The sequence below is a fragment of the Eptatretus burgeri genome, chromosome 4 (genome assembly GCF_056783735.1).
Source record: "Eptatretus burgeri isolate ZD-2024b chromosome 4, Ebu_testis_v1, whole genome shotgun sequence".
Lineage (NCBI taxonomy): Eukaryota > Metazoa > Chordata > Myxini > Myxiniformes > Myxinidae > Eptatretus > Eptatretus burgeri.
In genome coordinates, this window is record NC_140964.1 from 80,066,121 (window position 1) to 80,087,612 (window position 21,492).

At 42.7% G+C, this 21,492-nt stretch overlaps 1 protein-coding gene across 1 annotated transcript in view; it reads left to right on the top strand.

Annotated features, from left to right (window-relative positions):
• The window catches only part of LOC147028488 (uncharacterized), a 247,556-nt gene that overhangs the window by 47,963 nt on the left and 178,101 nt on the right, over nucleotides 1-21,492 (top strand). Inside the window, exons 2-4 of the mRNA XM_085878916.1 lie at nucleotides 5,494-5,588; nucleotides 6,060-6,166; nucleotides 12,932-13,032. The gene's annotated coding sequence lies outside the window, so the exon portion shown is untranslated. The remainder of the gene's footprint in view (nucleotides 1-5,493; nucleotides 5,589-6,059; nucleotides 6,167-12,931; nucleotides 13,033-21,492) is intronic.

Here is a 21,492-nt window from a genome sequence, read left to right on the forward strand (position 1 = left end):
GTGCTATCCACATGGCATTGTGAAAAAATTTTCATTGACACCATAATTCGCTCCCATTGGGAGTGTGTATTCACGAGTTCCCATAAAAACGTTCTTAGTCATTGTGCTACTTTAAAGAATTCTCTTGCGATCACTTCTCTCTACCTTCCCTCCCCCTAATATCCTATGTAGTTGCTGACTTCCAATTGTTTGCGATGCTGTGATGGCAACAGAGAGTTTGCATCAACAATGGAATTTCGGGGTTAGGGGGGGGGGTGAATATAGGGGAAGCAAACAATCTTCAGCTTAGTTATATTTCCAACCCAAAATACTTTGAGCACGTGTACACTGTACACACATATTGCACAGTTTTCCAGGCAATGATGTCATACTGGTGTGGCACATAATGATGTCGTATCAAGTTACTACCAAATGTGTCTGAATACAACTGTAATGTTCCACTCATCATTTTCAGACTAAGGATTTTAAAGTTCAACTTCAGAGTAAGTTAGAGTCTTCAATTGGGGAGCTTTAATGCTGCGTCTTTGACTTGCCTTGAGACCTACAACCTCGGAGGAAAGTTTATTCAGGAATTAAATCTGTAAATGGCCGACTGCTACATGTGATTTTCTTTTTGTTCAAAGCAGCTTGGGGACTTTAAATACTTCTCAATACATTTCGAAAAGACTAGGACATTGTGTGTTGGTTTCACAACCAAATCTTTAAAATGCTGCTTCCCTGTCTGCTGACTACTCCCTGAGAGAGTTTCCAACATTAAACTTTTCAACTTCTTTCAAATGTATAATTATAAACTGGAACGGCACTCGGTGGAGCGAATACCTGAGCCAGGTTGAATAGTTTCCATTTTGTATGTCATTGATATGCTGGATCTGGATTCTGACCTGAACCCAAATCTAATCTGCTTGCTCTTGTCACCTGACCAACTCATCCACCGAGTTTTGTCATAACTCGTGCACAACTTTTAAAGACATCAAGCGAAATATCGTTTTTCACCCCATCTCTCAATGGTGAAGAATCACCTTTAAAAAAAAAAGTTTTTAAAATTCTCGTATCTGGATCCTGATTTTCACCAAAATCTAATCAGTTCGACCTTGTCACACACTCAACCGGCCCACCAAATTTAATCCAAATCCATTCACAACCTTTTGAGATATACTGCACACAAACAAATAAACAGGAGTGATAACATAACTTCCGACACCTACAGATGGCGGAGGTTAAAAGACTGTGAAACATCAATCGAATCAAGTAACCAACTCTGTATGGAGAATTCCCTTTCTCGTCTCATGTTGATTCTCTATTATTGCACCAGTATCGGGGAGTGGCTGTGCACTTAAACACCGGCTCAACGTTATAATGACATGTTAAAGCATGTCAAAAATGAGAGCAGAGTGTAATTGGAACTCAGCAGTGCCGAGTGGTGAGGACACAGGATTGGTATCCCAATGGTTGCATGCATTACAGGTTCAAATCCAGCTGTAAGCAACAGCTTTGAGGGTTTGGATTATAAGCTCTGGGAAAGTAATATATTCTTTGAAATTTTTCCATTTCACCACTGGATTGTTAATTAAAAACCCAGCTGACACAATAACATCCTTCACTCTTGCCATGCTTGGTCTGGCCTACCCATGACACCACTCCATGCACATTGTGGTGGTAATTCCTCCCATCAATAACAGATCAGAGCAGTGATTCAGTTCAGCTCGCTGGGCACTTTTAACTGGCCATTGCGAGCACAAATTCAAATTAAAAAAATAAATAAATAAAATCTCTGATTAAAATTCTCTTTCAAACATAATTTTCAGCATTTATATGAAAGAGTGGAAATTTCAAAATGGTTAACAATATAATTGTTCTGTTCCTGAATGCAAATCGGATTCACAGGAATATATCAATGAGAAATATCCATGAATGAGCGGGGTCGAGTTCGTACCATTACCTGTTAATACAATTAAATAGTGGCGGCCAAGGTTATAACACGCACGCACACACACACACACACACACACACACACACACACACACACACACACACACACACACACACACACACACACACACACACACACAAACAAAAGAGGATACTTTGAGACCTGATAGGTCTCCGTTCCATATCCTGAAACCGACCCATGTCTGGAGATCGCAGCCAACTACAGCAACTTGCACACATACACACATCTCGTTTTTAGTTCACCTGGACTTTAAGGCCCGGTCACACCTTGACGTTTTAGCCAGCGATGGCAACGTATTAAAATGTATCTAAAACGCTGGCTTACGTTGAACTTTTGATGTTTTTTTTTAAAGATTCGGACGTATTCATAGCGACTTGGTCTTATGTATAACGCATTGGTAACGGACACAGAACGTTTCGTTGTGTTATAGATAACTTATACCAACGAATGCTGAACCTGTTGTCGGCCTACACAACCGATGCCTAACGATAGTCTAACTTAGGCATAGCGCGTTGCACGCATCGCCGACGATGTCGTGACGTAGCCTATTAAAAGGCTGACGCCCAACGATTCGAATCATAACTGCCGTAGAAATGGAAGTGACAACATCGCGGTCACACCTTGGCGATCTTGCCAGCGTATGCCGACCTAAGAAAAATGTGTCTAAAACGTTGGGGCACGTCAAATACGGTATGAGTAAGTTTGGTATACGTGAGTAGAACGCTAAAGTACGCTATCATACATCGTAGTAAGTAGAGTACGTCAAGAAATTTTAAACATGTTCAAAATTTTTGGACGTACTCGGCGTATGACACACGTTCCGCATGCAATGGGGATAAGTTTTACACACGATATGTGGACGCTTACACACGTCCACAAAGGCTACGTATAAGCTACTCATAAGTCGAAACACGTCGCGGTAATGTCTTTTTTTACGCGAAACTTATTTCTAACTTATGTTTGACGTGCTTTGAACCAATTCTTTACGTAGTCCCAACACACATCGACGTATGTAGACGTATTCCAATGACGTCTTCCGGTCGACAAAAAAAAAAAAATGAACGTGTTTCTAGCTTACAAATGCCATATAAAGACGTGTTCCCAGCGGTTTTGGGAATTGGTATGTAAAAATGCTGCTCATAAAAGGGGAACCCAACAGTGTTTTCGAGTCCTTTTTGAGTCGATGTCCATGTCAGCAGTAACAGTATCAGTATCAGTGTTAGTAGTAGTAGTAGTTTGTTCATGTTGGCAGTAGTAGGTGAGTGTGAGGGGGAGGGTGTGGGTTATGATGGATCGTCCTTGCGTCCGCATGTCCACGGGTAGGAGACATCTTTTCACCATTGTTCGAAGTTCTTCGCGGCTAATTTTTTATGGGGCTTTTTCAACAATGAGCTATGGCTTGTTTTTACGATTTAGGTCTATTCATAACGGGTTGGACAAATGCACAATGAACTAATAATGTGCATAGAGCGCTTCGATAACTTATAGATACGGTATACCAACGAATAATTATCGTGAAGCCGGCGTTCACAAATTATCCCCAACGATAGCCTAACTTATCCATATCGTGCGGCAGTTTATCTTTGCCGGTGACGTAGGGTTTGCTATTCATAGGCTGCCACTCAACGATTTAAATGGCTGCATCTCCACTATTGAAAGTAGACGCTTGCGCTCAACAATTGGATTTTTTTTACACTCAACGAATTTTAAACGGTACCACTCAGCTATTTTCATTGTTTACAATGAACGATTTAAATTGCTGTCACTCGCCTTTGTTTTTTGACGCTGGCGCTCGGAAATTTTAATCGTTTCTATTGAACGTGCTAAATCGCTCAAACTCCACTGTTGAAAGTAGACGCTTGCACTCAACAATTCGATTTTTTTTACACTCAACGACTTTTAAACGGTACCACTCAGTTATTTTCATTGTTTACAATGAACGATTTAAATTGCTGTCACTCGCCTTTGTTTTTTGACGCTGGGGTTTTGAAATTTGAAGCGTTTCTTCTGAACGTGTTAAAACGCTCAAACTCGACTATTTTAAATAGACGCTGCCGATGGACAATTGGAATCGTAGCCAAGCTAGACATCGAAGTGTGAACATCCTCGTCATGCCGAAGAAAAGTTTGAAGAATGCTGCAAATAAGTGTCCTGGCCGTGGCCGTGGACGCTGACGCAAGGACGATCCATTATACCGACGTCTTTCAGCCTATGAGTAACTTAAAAGTAACGTCTGTCGATGTGAGGCAACGATCGCGTAACGTGCCAACAACACGTTAATCATAGGTTAGAAATAAGTTTCGGGTACGCTAAACATTACCTCGGGGTGTCTCAACTTATGATTAACTTACAAGTAGCATGTGTTGACGTCTGTCAATGATCGCAGACCGTGCATACAACTTGTGGCCAGCGTAGCGGAACGTGCGAGTCATACGCCGGCATACGTCGTGAAATTTCAAGCATGAAAAAATTTGGGGACAACCAAAAAGTACAACGTTTAAAGCCAACGTACAACGACGTATGGCAGTGTTTTTCAGCGTGCTCTCAATGTTATCAAAACTTACCCATAACGTATTCAACGTGTGCCAGCGTTTTAGAAAAAAAATTCAAAAATCGGCATACGTTGGCTAAAACGTCAAGATGTGACCGGGCCTTTAGTCAAGTGAGCTTATGCGATCGAGCAATGTCCGTAGTTTAGTGAGTGAGTCAGTCAGTCCGTCCGTCAGTGAGTCTGTAAACACTTGTCATTATCGCTTGAACAAAACACACGATTATGATGAAACTTGGCCACAAGCTTCATATGTGATGCCAAATGAAGGTTTATTGAACGCATCAAAATCTGCGCTCATTAAGGGGGTGTATGCAGAGAGGGTGTGTTTGAGTCCCTCAAAATAGACATTTTCTCTTCCCTGAAACTACACACACAATTTCGATGAAACTTGACCACAATCTTTATCACCCGTGATCTTCCAAAGTTTGTTCACGGCATTAAAAAAAACATAGGGGCAATATCCCTGGATACTCACCTGGTAGTTGCTGGATAAGATAACCAGGGAACCATGAGTAGGCATGCATGACCCACAAAATATGGAACGGAGAAGGAAGTAAATACCTTTGGATTTTTCTTTTCTAATGTCATGAACAAACTTTGGTACATCATGGGTGATGAAGGTTGTAGTCAAGTTTCATTGGAATTGTGTGTCATTGCTGCGAAGAAAGCAAATACCTTTTTATTGGGGGAACCCCCCCCCCCACACTCACTCCCGTAAACTCCCTCCGTAGACCCCCTCACACCACAATGTTTTTAATTCCGTGAATAAACTTTGGTACATCACAGGTGATGAAGGTTGTGATTAAGTTTCATCAGAATTGCATGTGTAGTTTCTGAGAAGAAAGCGCATACCTATTTTGTAGGGCAACTCCCAAAATAGACCCCCTTAAGGCCTGATATTTTATTTTTTAATGCCATGAACAAGCTTTGGTACATACACAGTGATGAACATTGTAGTAAAGTTTCATCAAAATCATATGTGTCGTTTCAGAGAAGAAGTTGCAGGTATACAGTATGTGGACGGATGGACGACACGCTATCCCATAAGCACCACGGAACTTCGTTCCAGCTGAGCTGAAAATCAAGGTCTGGGGAGGATCTGCTTGTGGGGGTGGGGGGGGATTTGAGTGACTGTTGCTCCTGATCCAGATGAGCTTCAGGACGCAGTCCTTTTTTTTTTTCATTTCTCGTCCACACACACACACACACACACACACACACACACACACACACACACACACACACACACACACACACACACACACACACACACACACACACACACACACCTCCTTTCACCAATATATGCAAAAATCGAGTGTGATTTCTGTTGTGGTCCCAGAACCAAACAATTTTATTTTTTCTTGCAACACTCAGTCCACACAACTCCCATTTTCACCCCACCCCTTCTTCCCTTCCCAACATGTTTCATGGTAAATATCATCATTCTAAACATACCCTGGACATCATCAAGTCCCAGATATAACCTTTCCATTGGTGTAAAGAAGCACAAAGGTTTGGGGAGAATGCCCGTCTGAACTCTTGGGTCTTTCACAGGTCCACATGGTCGGTCGGGAGTTTGCAGTACGGGCAGCGACCCATTCAGCAACCCGAGAAAGTTCTCCAAGTCTTTTGTTTTCCAGATGCACAGCCCCTTCTCTCAGGTACGTTTCCAAGTATTTTCAGCGTATTTCCGAAGCTTTTTGAGCCATTTTAAGTTGCAATCCATATCTACCACAGACAATACACTTTATGATGACTTGAACGTGCGTCGAGCATTCTGGGGCGGTAGAGCATACGTCATTTCCAAAGTTCAGTATTGCATCGCAGTTTAAAGTTTATTACTCGTAGTAAGAGCCAAGATCAAGTTTCATGTAAAGTTTACCGAAATATATTTAAAATATTTCCTTCTTCGTATATTTAACTGCAGTGATGGCACAAGGAAACCTTTCAATCAGCAACAAGGTTGGACCATGGCAGAGTAGTTTGTGCGAATACGCACTTCACCAACCATATCCCTTCCAATAAAAGGCAGCATTCGATAAATCTTCAGAATGATGTGTCCGCAAGTGAATTACCATCTGCTTATGCTGGGCAGCCAAAATATCAGGATGATGGAATGATGCAACCAGAATGATGCCTGAAACATGGGCTAAGCTGAAACCATATGAAGCTTTAGTTGTCATGGAAACCAACATTTTGTTTTGGGCTGACATAGTGTGGCTCACGTGGCGGTAGTGTGAATGATGAGACCAAAGGTGACCTGTTGGGTTTTGAAATCAAGGTATCTATCCTGCTTCACTTTGTTTCCTGATACCCTACATGTTGAGCTGGTAGATTAGTTCAGAGTTAACATCCTCACCCTTGAGATGCCCAGTTTGAATTGGATCCATGGCCTGACAAAGTCTCATCCTGGTGTTTGACGTGTAGGGCGAGGCATCAATGTGTGCATCGTGCATCGGATAGACGTTAAGCCGGAGGACTCATCTGCTCCAACAGTAGTTGTATTGGTGGGCGTTAAAGATCCCACGGCACCTTGCAAAAAGAGTAGGCTGGTATGTTCACCAAAATCCAAATTCCTGTCTCGACTACCACTGGAAAGAGCAATGGGAAACCTCCCAGTATATTTCACATCACTTTAAACTAAATGTGCAAATTGGATTGATCATGTGATGTGACACATGGTCAATGGAATGACACTTGCATATGAGGAAAGCCACACCAAAACATTGTTCATGAAAGTAGTGTATTCGAAAATTGTTTCCTCTGAACCCAAAGAATATTGGTGGACAAACGGAATCATTTTGTCCTTGGCAGACACCCAAGTTGCCAACGAAGTTTCATCCGAATCCGTCCATTAATTTTTGAGATATCCTGCTCACAGACAGACAGCTCAAGCAACACACCACACACAAACACACACGGTGAAAATAGACTTCCACAACCATTTTCAAATTTCGACAGACTTCCGCAACCACTTTTGACAGACAAATCGACAAAAAATCAAACAGTGGTGAAAACATAACGTCTGTCCACCTTCGGTGACTGGGTAAAGAACAGTAGAAAGAGAGAGGGGGGTGGAGACACTAAGAGCAGGGTTGAGGGATAATATATCAGGATACTTGTAGATATAAGGGATGTGGAGAAGAATGAAAGCAAGGGGAGGACACGGGATAAAGAAGATGGATATGGACGCAAAATCTCAATCACACAAGTAGAAGAAAAAAACTGGAATCAGGAAAAGGTGGGTTTGGGGAAGGTTAATGCTCTCTTGAAGCCCTGGAGGTAAGAATAACATTGAAGAGACTGAGGAGGTTGGTTCCAAAGTGGGGGAAAATGAGGAACAAATGAGTGGAGAACAGTGATTCTGGATTTTTGGAGTTTTACAAGAAGGGGTTACTGACAGACCGTGTGCACCCTGCAGATACCTGGGGGAGGGGGGGACAGCATGTAAAGGGCAGATGGTGCAAGACCAGAAAGGAGGTGGTAGGAAACAGAGAGACCACCGATCTGTTTGCGATGTGAAAGTGATTGATCCAGAGACTCAGCTTAATCGTTGGAGATTCCAATTATTTTAAAGTTTTTGGTTTCCATGGTGCCAATTGAGCAAGGTGGTAGGCAGGGGCACCAACCCAAAGGGGAGAGCAGTATTCCATCAAGCTGCGGATGAAGGCCTTGGAGGTAGATAAAGTTCAGATTGGCCAAGGAAAGGTTTTGCATGATGGAGGATGCCTAGTCAGTGACCGACTTCCTCAACAACCCTCTTGAAGAAGTTCAGTGACTCAAACTTTAAGGCCTCACCCTCAGCCATGATCGTTCTTGGGCAAACCACAAATCTAAGATGGCCTCCAAAGCCAATCAGAGGTTTCACCAAACGGTCAATTCGTAGAGTGTGAGATTGTTCGTATTGAACTGCCTGTTTTCACAGCGAGTCGCAACTTTAAGTGGCTAACCACATTGTCAAAAAAGGCTCTCCAAAAACAGACCACTAAGGCATTCTCTGCCTTGTCAAGTCTTTTATTGACAATCTTCAAGCCTCTCACAGTGCAAAAGTTTACAACTACATTGGTAGCCTCTAAACTGCAGGTTGAAGACCCTGTGATCCACCAGCTATCGAAGTAAAGAGAACATTCTCGCACCTTGGTGATCATTCTATACAGATCAAAGCGGCTAACCCCAACATTATAATCTGTTCTCCTTTTGCACAAAATTTTAAAGGATACATAAATTAACTCCAAATACAACACAATCAAATATGAAAACAGTACATATTCTGCATCAAGTCCGAGGTATACTAGCGTTAACCTCCCACAGTACCCACATGCTTCCCAACAGATACACAGATAATTTGTGACACCAGCCCCATCAGCATATAAGTCCATATTTCATCATATACTCACGCCTTGTCAACATCCTTAAATCTACCTTTCCACTCACCTCCACTCCTTTGTCCTACCTTTCTCCTGCCTGTGGAATCACCTCTCTGCATATGGCCAACTTCATTCTTCCCTCCAGTTTCTGAAGGTAGTGGCTTTCTGGATTCTCATGTGCAGCCCCATACCTACCGCTAATAAATTTCTCTTCTTCACCTGTCTGTTTTTTCGAGAAAATAATGCATGATAAAATGAATAAATTAAACCAATTTATGATCTACTTCTGTTTATTTCACGTTCACTGTTCTCGTACATTCCATTCCTGGTCTGTCATCTTCTCACCCTGTGTTGGCTAGCTCTCCTATAGGCCTCATCGGGTTGGCAGGATGACCGAGAGGTATGCACACTCATCTTTGTGCTGTCTATCCTGGATTCGAATCCCAACCCAGCTATATACTGTCATCCCAGTGTTTCATAGGCTGGGCGATTCATCAATGTGCGTGCTGTCCCTCGATTGGACGTCAAACTAACTGGGTGTCCCATCTGCCAGTATTAGCGAGTACATGTTAAAGATCTCACGGTGTCCTTCGCTAAGAGTAGGCGAGCTATTGCCAGCACCACCAGCACTGTGTAATACGAAAGCTAAATCTTGAACGTTATTTTGAAATACTGCGTACACAAGCCAAGTTACCGAGATGGTTGCCATGGCAACATAATTCGGCCAATCACGGCCGTGATGTAATCAGGTTGAGATAATGTCATGAAGAATATATATCTGCAATATGAAAGCCAAATGTTCAACGATTTTTGAAATACCGAGTACACAAAAGTGAATGGACAGATTAATAATTATAATCAGTGGGTCGGTTGCAGCTCATTTTAATGCTCCGACATTGTCAGAGGGCCGGAGGATAAAAAGTGCTGACAATTGTCTGATGTAAAAAAAAAAATGAAGTCTTTGTGCCACATGACAAAATAAATTTTGATGTTTAGTTATAAAAAAAATGTATTTAACATAAATATATAAATAAGCGAATAAAGTAATTTAACAAAAAATGCTTTTCAGCAAAGTACAACACTGACACTTGGTGAGTAATCTCTTTAAAAAGTCTTGTTCTTGCGTTTCTCGAACCATGAGCTTTGCCAAAGCGATGGCCTGGGCAGGAGCCTGGTTCTTCTTCCATGGTGTGCACATGTACAAAGCAAGCAGGACAAAGATGGTGTTGTGAGATCGAGACGCTGGCTCCAGATATTAGTTCTGCCATCCACTTAGCGGAGCTAAAGGTGCTGAGTGATGCCTCGCCATCAGATACAGTGTGAATGTGCCGCAGTGTACTGGAAACGTTTTGCTGTTCCATGAGCCTTGACTGTGCATTCAGAAGAAGAAAACCTCATTGAATGCTTCCCAGCTTTTGATAACCTGTTGCCTTAACATAACATTGTGACTTATTTACTAGCTTTAGGTCAAATGTCCATTGTGAGAGTGGCATGAAAGCTTTTTTTCCCAGGGGGTTGGTGTTCGGTTCGGGTCTGTGAATCGGCCCACTTGTTTGAATTTTCGAGAAGACAGTTCAAGATATAATAAGAAAACAATTTGCTTGGCTCCAAGCAGATGGAATGACAGCCGTCCTATTCAGGGAGGTTATCCATCAGGCTGAGAGGCTTTGAGCAAAGCAAGCCGTCGTTCTCTTAGTTATGACAATAAGGTCTGAAAGAACCACAAGAAAAGAAAGTTCCGAACTTTCCCTCAACTTTTCCAGAATATTAATTCCCATCAGGGTCATCAGGCCTGTATGAATCACAGAGGGCTCAACTTCTGTGGCTTTGTCTGGCAGGTTTCACTGGGGCTAAGTGCTTTCAAGGGGAAGAAGAAACACGATTTGTCTGTTTGTGAAACGTTTTGTTTGAAGTCCAAACTGGAATATAGAAATGCTTGAGATAGTTCCAAACGAAAGCAACAGAATGCTTGGTAAACATGTACCGGGGACAAACACACAGCCACAATGGGTCTACAGGTACCAGGGCAAACACACAGCCACAATAGGTCTACAGGTACCTGAACGAACACAGCCACAATGAGTCTACAGGATGAACACACATCCGGAATGGGTCCACAGGTACCAGGACGAACAAATCATGGCAATGGGTCTGCAAGTACCGGGAGTAACACACAGCCGCAATGGGTCTACAGGCACGAGGACATATACACAGCTGCAATGAGTCTACAGGTACTTGGATGAACACACAGCCGGAATGGGTCCACAGGTACCAGGACGAACAAATCATGGCAATGGGTCCACAGGTACTGGGACTAACACATTGTGGAAATGGGTCTGAAGGTACCGGGACGAACACATCGCGGCAATGGGTCTACACGTACCATAACAACCAAATCACGGCAATGAGTTCCAGGTTCCAGAATGAACACATTGCGACAATGGGTCTACAGATACCAGGATGAACAAACCATGACAATGGGTTCACAGGTTCCAGGACAAACACACAGCCGCAATGGTTTACATGGCAAGTGACCCGTATTTTGCGTATTTGACCCATTTTCTTTTTTTTAACCCGCGGACCCGTTGTAGTATCATCAAAACCCGAATTGGATGGAAAGTACGAAAGATTTCAAAAACGCAATGTTTAGTTTCCATTCCACTCGCATGGATTCACACACAGAGTGACAGATCTGGAGCGATTTCTGTCCGATATGCAAGGTACCACTCTCATCTGATTATTGGCTGGTGACATCACAAGCTTTACCAAACTGACCAATTCCTTCAACCCTCATCTGTACGCATCGTCACTTCCAATCGTCTACCATTTGTCATCACCCCAAATCAATCGGGAGGCCTATTCGCTTTTCCAATTCGCTCTTCAACTTCTTACTGTGATATCGTTATTTTCAAGTATTTTGAATGGTATGATTCGATTCGGATTGTTTTCATTCGTCTGCAGTGTGTCCACAAATTACCGCTCCAAATTCAAACCGTAATAAATAAATAAAATGAATGAAATGGGATAGACTGATGCGGTTTGATGCTTGTGAATGAACGAGCATTTGTCAAAGTTTTATTGTCAAGATCATCATATCGCATTCATCACCATTTATCATCACTTGGTCTCTATAAACCAGACAACACTGCTCTTTATTGTGGGGACACGATTTCCAGTAAATGTGACATCACACGTCAAAGGCGACGACTGGAAACGAAGAAAGTAAATACAACTTTGAGAAATGTTCTTTGTTTGACAAATGTTCTGTATGTATGTATGTTGGAACCTCCTTATCATTACTGATTAGTCAACATATTAATCACATTTTTACCACGTTTGGTGAACCCTCTATGTGCTGCATTGTTTATGGCCACATGGTTCCCTGTTGCTTCATTTAGTTTTTTTTTTTTTCAGAGGGCTGTGAATTTCAAGTGGTATTTGCAAAAAAACACAACTTAGGTGTCAAGTTAGACGGATAACCAAAATTAAAACAAAAAAAATTTGTTTCAATCTGTTTTTCTCGTCGCAAATCTGTGACCACAGCACACAAAAGGTTAAAAAAAACAAAAACCCCTGCTTTTGATTCCTACCAACCTGTTTTTTGTCGCCTTCAACTTGCCATGCATGCAATAGGTCTGCAGGTACTGGGACAAACACACCGCAAAAATGGGTTTCCAACCGGAATGTCTCTTGGTCACAGCCATTAAAGTTGCGATTTTGGGAGGTCGTCGTCACCAGGATACTGTAATATATGTTTGAGAAGTGTCTGCAGTTCAGAAACAACGTTGCTGTTGTTGTTTATTTCAACAGAACTAGAAAAATAAAGGACACTTCTGGTGCGGCCTGGATGGCTGACAAGCTGGAGTCTTGTTTATGTTACATGGTGTCAGAAGTGATCTACAAATAACTCCGTTCATTCGTGCCATCTGAATCTGGTATCTGAGATGCATAAACTATGGCATCTGTTAACTTCGAACACCCCATGATTCACTGGGATTCGGCTTCGTTATGTCAGGAATTGGTTAGATTTCGAAATCACGTTGGATTTGTTTTCGACAGTCCGTTGGCTGATCTGCCTGAGAAACGCAAGGAAGGCTGGCTTGGAACATGGATCGGAGAACAAGGACGAGAGATATACAAGACTTTTGATTGGACTGAAGGTAAGAAGGATGACCCCAACAAAGTTCTGGATAAATTTGATTTGTATATGCGTCCCCGAAAAAACAAGCGCATCGCGAGGCATCGGCTGTTCAAGAGGAACCAAAGCTCCGAGGAATCGTTTGACAGCTTTGTTAAGGACTTGCGTCTCATTTTCTTGGACTGCGAGTGAGTGCAATCTGAAGATGTGCTCGTGGATGCGATTATCCAAAGCGTTTATGAGCAGAAGGTCCAGGAGCGCCTGCTAGACAGAGGTGAGGAACTTATGCTGGTCAAAGCTCTTCAAGTGGGTCAGCAATATGAGCTTTCAAGGACTCATGTTCACATTGTCCGTGATGAGGACACCAGTGCAGCTGCAGTACACGCCCAACAAACGAGCCCGAAACCACAATCAAACCCAGCACCACAACTGCCATCACACAGTAGATCAACCCCGAATATACCCCAGCGTAAGGACAGCTGCCACCGCTGTGGTAAGGATCCTAACCATGCATGGAATCATGGTGAATGCCCAGTCATTGGATCCACCTGCTCTTATTGCGAGAAGCGGAACCATTGGCTTGCAGCTTGCCGTCGTGCCAGCATACATTGAGTTAAAACTCAGTTGGATGGTGCTTGTGCTGATACAACCGAGTACATTGATGAAACCAATGGGAAAATTCTATGGATCAGTGCATTGCAGACAATGGCTGCATCATGAGTTGATAAATGGAGGCAGTCTCTCTTGGTATCAGGAAGGCAAGTGACCTTCAGAATTGATACCGGAGCTCGCTGCAACACAATGACACGATCTGATTATCAGCGTCACACGCACACTGCCAAACTCAGTCAATCAGCAAAGGTACTGTGTACCTACTCGGATCACAGGATCAAACCCATTGCAGCCGTGGATCTTCCTATTCAGTACCGTGGCAAGACATTCACCACAACCTTTGAAGTGGTAGCTCTCTCACAGGAAAACATAATATCTGGAGATACATCTGAAGTTCTGGGTCTGATCATCAGACTCGATTCCATTGGAGCTGAAGTGGACTCTGGTGACATTCTTGCTGAGTTGAAGGAATATCCGGACCTAGTGCGAACTACTGGAACTCTGCCAGGCATGTATACAATTAAATTGCAACCTGGTGTGAAGGGAGTAGTACACGCTTCGTGGCAACAACCAGCTTCACTCTTGCCACGTATTAAAACCCGACTGGGGGAGATGGAATCTGATGAATACATTGTCAAAGTTAATGAACCAACAGAATGGGCGACCTTCTCTCAGAAGCTCAATGGTGGTATCTCTCAGAAATGACAAACAGAATCTGTCTTGATCTATCTGATCTGAACAAAGTCATCAAGAGGGAGCACCGTCCCATGCGCACAGTTGAGGAGGTTGTTGCAAGTATACCTGATGTCAAGGTGCTCTCAGTGCTTGACGTGAAGTCAGGGTTCCTACAAATCAAACTGGACAAGAAATCGTCCGATCTGACATGTTCAAATACACCATTAATTAGGTACAGGTGGCTTCGGCTTCCTTTTGGACTGAAATATGAACCTGAAATTTTTCAGAGGATTATGGACCAGGTGATTGAAGGCATAGATAGAGCAATCACGATCATGGATGACATTCTTGTAGCTGGTCCAAATGTGGAGTTGCACGATGTAATTCTGAAAAAGGTTATTGAGAGACCAACAAATCACAATCTGAAGTTGAATCTGCAGAAGTGCAAAATCCACCAGTCACAGGTACAGTACGTCGGACACATACATACTGTCTGCAGATGGATTATCGCCTGATCTAGTCAAAGTTGAGGCAGTTCATAGTATGCCGATTCTGACCGGTAAGGAAGCTGTGAGGCGCTTCATTGGATGTATCATGTATCTGTCAAAGTTCATCCCTCGCTTGAGTGACGAGTTAGCTCCACTCCGAGAGCTGCTGAAATCAGACATTGAATATCAATGGCAACCGGCTCAAGCCAGAGCATTTGAGAGACTGAAGCAACTTTGCTGTTCTCCGCCTGTTCTTGTGTACTTTGATGTTAACAAACCAGTCAAGATTCACAGTGATGCTAGCTGAAGTGGACTTGGTGCAGTTCTCTTGCAGGACAACCGACCTGTCACATGCAGTTCTAGGACCCTTATGGAGACAGAGACACGGTGTGCACAAATAGAGAAGGAGATGCTATCCATAGTTCAGGCCTGCAAGAAGTTTCATTGTTACATATTTGGGAAACCAGTCACCGTCTTCAATGACCATAAGCCTCTGGAAATGATTGCCAAGAAGCCTTTGCTGTCCGCTCCGATGAAACTACGATTGCAATGGTATGACCTCAACATTCAGTACAGAAGAGGGGAGGATATGCAACTTCCAGACACCCTTTCTCGAGCGTACCTGCAGATACTCATTCAGAATTGGACAACTTGGAGCATATTTCAATGCTGGACTTTCTATCCGTCTCTGACGAGAGGTATGCAGATCTTCAAAAAGCTACTCAGATCGAACTCGGTCATTAAGAATCCATGATTCTTGACGGATGGCCAGAGGCCAGGCGAGATGTATCATTCTGTCTTCGACCATACTGGGATTCCCGGAGTGAACTTTCGGTTATGGATGGCACCATATACAAAGGCATGCGAATTATCGTCCCACCTACTCTGAGAATCCGCATGCTGAGCCTGATTCACGAATCGCATCTTGGAATAGTCAAGTGTAAGCAACGAGCTAGGGAGGTTCTATACTGGCCCTCCATGAATGCGGACATAGAGCAAACTGTTCAGAACTGTTCCAAGTGTGCAGACTATCAAAATCGCATGCCTGCGGAGCCCCTGAAACTGACTCCGACATTCAATCTACCTTGGAGTGAAATTGGGACAGACCTATACCTGATAACAGTTGACTATTACTCCAAATTCATTGAGGTGGACGAAGTGAAGGATTTACGCTGCAGTACAACTCTTGAGCGGCTAAAAGCACAGTTTAGTCGACATGGTCTACCGGAGACTCTACGGAGTGTTAATGGGACTATGTACAACTCACAACTTGTGAGGAAATTTTGTAAAGATCATGGAATCATTCTTAGAACGTCCAATCCCAGATATCCACATTCAAATGGAGAGGTAGAGAGGGCTGTACAAACAATAAAATGACTCTGGTGAAAATCTACAGACAAGCACCTGGCCTTGCTGGATTATTGCACAACGCCACTGGAAGGCATTCATCTATCACCAGCTCAACTACTGATGGGAAGACGTCCGAGGATTATCCTTCCCATTGCTCGAGGTCTTCTGGTGCCGAGAGCTTATGACCGTGATGCTGTGAAAAGGCACTTTGACCTGGTAAAAGCAAAACAGAGGTTCTACCATGATCATCACTCACTCAAAGATCTTCCACCATTACATCAGAATGATGAAGTTAGAATGGAGCCTCCAACGGGTTCCAAAAGGTGGATACTAGCTGTGATTGCGAAGCAGCATTCTGAGCGACATTCGTACGTCGTTCAGTCCCGAGAAACAGGTGACACTTATCGCCATAACCGTCGACATTTACGTAGGACCACCAGTGTAGCCCATGAGGGTGTTACTCTTGATCGGTCTTTCGTTGATGCTGATAACGCTACCACTGAGGCCCATGATGGCTCAAGCTGTTCGTCAGCCATGAAGCCTCCAGCTGATGACACTGCACCTACTGTAGATCTGGGTGAGCCAGACAGAGCAGTCACCCCGTCAGTGTCTACAGCTCGTACAGTTACCCCATGCGTAACTCGTACTCAAAGTGGTCGTATCAGTCGTCGACCAAACAGACTTGACTTGTGATGAACTGTAAATGTTACCCTTGATAAGTTTGGATGTTTCTTAGCAATGAATTGGATTTGATTTGTTGCAAGGTAATGTCGATTGAAGTGTTTGATCCGTTGTTCTGTTTTGGGACCAAGTTGGATTTTGCAAGCGATCAATGCTTCCATTTATTTTATGTTCTGATTCTGTTTATCTTACTGAATTGGTTTGAGTTCCGTGCTATTTGCTCATGTAACAATAACTTGTTCACTGCTCTTGTCCATATTGAAGGGGAAGATGTAATATATGTTTGAAGTGCCTGCAGTTCAGAAACAACTTTAGTGTTGTTGTTGCTGTTGTTGTTGGTTATCTCAACGGAACTAGAAAAATATAGGATGCATTTCCGGTGCGGCCGGATGGCTGACAAGCTGGAGTCTTGCTTATGTAACACTCTACAAAGAATGTCAGTGCTGCCGAAGCATTTTCTTGCTGGAGTTGCAATCCTGGATGTGTCACCACTCCGACGCAGGATACTCGACCGAATGTGCAGTCCGACTTTGTAATTTCTTCAGGGTGCCGGTGATTGCCGATTCTTCATGAAAGACGCCATGTGATCTTTAGTGTCCACTAACTAATTCCGAAGATGGGACGCCCAATGTAAACAGAGTTCTTTGAAAGAGGAATTCAAGTGGTAAATTTGCAAAATTCAATTGAAAAATATATCAAGGCCCAGAACACAAAATGTCCATCTCTGCTCTCTGCCTTCACAACCACATCATGGCAAACACGTAGTCGGACGGACCTTATTGTTTTTATACATGTATCGATGTCGAAGTGAGGGGTGGATTATATTAGGAGATCGCTCAATAGGTTAAACAAAGCAATATCGTGTAAAAATAAAATTGCACATTTTCAGCGGATGAGATACCTCCCAAGACACCAACCGCACGGCACCGCAGGGCCCAACACAGGCGGAAACGTACGTCTGTTTAATCGATGTTCCTTTGAGAGCACGGATACTTTTACCGAAACGAACAACCAAGCAGCTTGGCGAGTGCTCGTCAAGTGGCTGAAGCACTCAAGCAAACACTCCAACGAAACGGTTGTTAAACGGCTAGTTTGGCACACGATTAGCAACACATTTAACATACACCTCCAAGAGACGCCTGAAATGTCCAACCACAAACGCTGACGTCTCCGGATCTTTATAAGCATTGGAATGTACCCAACAATTCGTAGGTATGATGAACAGGCATTCCATAATATGAGTGAGAAAGTGAAAACAACAACTTTATCGTTAAGAAATCGCTGCGGTCTGTTCCATGTCAAGGCATGGTTGAGCAGGCCAAAAAACATTGTGGCTTCAGACCCCAGCGAGGTTACCCAGGAAACGCCTTGAGACCCAGACAGCGGGCGGGGTGGTCGAGGATCGCCTGATGAAGGATATAATTAAATAAGGCCGTTAATTATCTTCAAAAGGGGTGTTTTAATTAACCAAAACACCCAATTTACATTCTTGCACTTCCTTGGAGTTTTCGTAATATATGCTTGCAAAGTTTCAGGCTGCTAGGTTGTATAGTTTTGGAGTTATGGAGGAGACACACACATTTCCTTTTATTAGTATCGATAAAAACAAAACAGTAAAAATGGAAATAACAATATATTTTGCAAGTTAACTTTGTTTCAGTTCCCAGGTCTGTTGGACCCGCGTTATGCAAAGTCGTCTAGATTTTTATCCTTAAACCCTTGGGTTAAAGTGCATCAGGTCAGATGTGAAGTTGCAAAAATTAATTAATTAAATGACATCAAATAATGTATGGGAAACAATGGTGTGTACTTTATGACTTTGGGAGGGCTTTGCAAGTATGACAAACTAATTCGGATCGAGTTAGTAAAACGTTTATTCATTATGTTTACAAGTTTAACGAGTCCAAAAAAAAATCGAAATACAAATTAAAATCGAATCCTATAAATGAAAGAAAAACATTAATTTCCTGGATTAATTAATTTATCCCACCCACTCATTTTCTCCATACATTCCCATCCTTACCTCTGCTGCTCTTATTCCTATCTCATCCAAAAGTAATTATCTTCTCTGCCCACTTCTCTTATTGCCCTACCCTTCTCTTTTCTCTCAAAATCATGCTCCACACACTTTTCCTTTGTCCAACTTAATATTTAAATATTTTGCCACCACATCCCAATCCCCGTGCGTACTAAATATATAGATGCTCTTTCAAGATTCCCAAAGCCATGGTACTAATGTTAAACTACGTGTAGTGTGGATGTGGAAGGGTAAACGTCGATGTTTCAACCTGAAACAAAAAATGAACACCGATTTCATTGATAAAACTGCTCAGCAGGGTTAAGAATGTGCCCTCGGATCACCTGACCCATCCCAAGCGGGTCCTGCACACATTGTCAATGGAGTCGTTACTTTTATTGATAACTCCACACGTGGTATCGAACCATAGGAAAAGATCACCAAGCCTCTCCCTCTCTCATGAATAAATCACGTTGCGTGATCGTGAACATGATTTGTCTCAGATTCAAGGTCAAGCTTTGTGTGACCTCGGCATCATTCTTAATCTGCCCAGACCATGAAAGACAGACAATACAGAAGACAAATACAATCTCGTTTGAACAGAATGTTCATAAATGAGTATTTTTCCATGAACTCCTGTCATATAGCCAGATTTCTGCTCAAAATCAAAAATCAAAACCCGCTCAGCTGTCCATGCAGCAGAACAAACCCAACATAACAATATACCAGTGACCATTCAGGGAAGTCTTGTGGGATATTATACAGGTCAAGTGAGCACGTGATCCTACCACTTTATGTCTTGTTGAAACAGCAATTGGGAAACATTGTATTGAGATTTGAGAAGACAAAGGTATTACGCAGAGATGGAAGTAAAGGGAAGTGTATTTATAGAGCATATGGGTAATGGTGGGGGAAATTCTCCCACTTTGCAGATGTAATATGTAGACAGCACCAAATCAAGCACAAGAAAGATTCATTTAATAAATTCTTGTCTTCGCAACCCTCCGCATCACTGGTCCTATTATTTTTCCGATGAGCTAGCAAGATAGAGGATACACTTGACTCCAAAAGGTATGTGCACTTGCCTCTGAGCTGTCCAGCTTGGGTTCGAATCCAGACCTAGCTATAAACTACCACCCTGGTGTTTCACGTGCCAGATGAGACATCGATGTGTGCATGTGCTCTGTCCATCGGAGGGACGTTAAGTGGGAGCACTCGTCTGCCAGTACTGATCTTCGGTGGACGTTATTTAGATCCTACGGCATGTTTTGTGAAAAGTATAGTACAGTTATCTCCGGTATCCTGAACAAATTACAAACTCCTCCCTCGACTGCGGGTAGCAAGTGGTCTGACCTTCTTTGAGGTTACGTTGCACCACTTGCCATTTCAGATTGTGAATACTGTCTGAGCATCAGCTTCAACCTTATAAACAGGTTCACCAGGTTGTGTATATGTTTCATCTGAATGGCTATCTTGGATGATGAAGGGAAACCAAATACTTTTTTCCCGATAATGCAGTGAAGATTTTGATGTATAACAACAAAGGGACCAAGAGAGTTCAGAGAGCACCTTACCCCCATGCAGTGTTCAAGTTTATAATTCAATTGAAATAAAATAAAGATTGTAAAGGTTCCATAAAAAATTTATTCTGGAAGTGTATAACGTTTACGCAATGGCTATTACACCACCTTGTCTAACATGAAACATTAGTTCTTTGTGCATGTTGTTTGTGTCGTTTATGACGTCATTATAAACAGTGTTTCCTGTTTGCAATGATTTTCAACTTTTACTGTCAGTCAGACAGAGTGAAAAAAAAAATCTCACTCCTCTCTGCGCATGAGCGGTAGGGACATTCAGAGCCAAATAAATCACAGGTCCGTTAAATCCGATTCATGTTTCGCTTCGTGTTCAAAAAAAAAATTTAATTGATACCAAGTTATTCCTCGATCACAAACTGACGTTTGTGGACAGAATGACGGACAAACAGAAGTGAAGCAATTGCTTAACCGCACTTTTCACTTTGCGTGCACGGGGTAATTTATATTATTTATATTACACTAGCAAGTTGATTGTGCCCGCATGGGATTCTAAACGAGGTAGGGATGGAGAAGGCACAAATGCAAATGACGTCTTCCGTCATTGAGCCAGCAATCTGGGAGCAACAATTCCCATTTATTGCTGCATCTGATGCAATTTAAATGCTCTAATGGCTTTGAGGTGCTCCTTTTGAAACTGCTTGGTTGATATTTGTAATTTTTAGATGCTGACTGTCCGTAATAAAAATTTGTGTCCGTGTCAAAGCCAGCGACCAATTGCAAGTGAACACTGTAGTAGGATTCCAGGGTGCACACTTGTTGAAGTGATTTGCAAAACAACTTTGTGAATGGGAATTTCTCAATAATCACACGCAGGCTTTCTTCTTTGAGAGCTTGCGACATCGCACTCTCATCACCCAACTCGGCCCAACAGCTGTTTCGCATTTGCTCAGAATCCACCAGCTTTGTGAATAATCTTGTGGGGAGATTCTCAAGTATGTACCTAGTTCAGCAGTAGCTGCTTCTGCTGGAGTAGCTGAGATGTAGAATTGACAGTACCGTGTAAAGTACAGAGATGAGGATGGAAAAAATTTGTGTGTGCGTGTGCATGTGTTGCATTCATC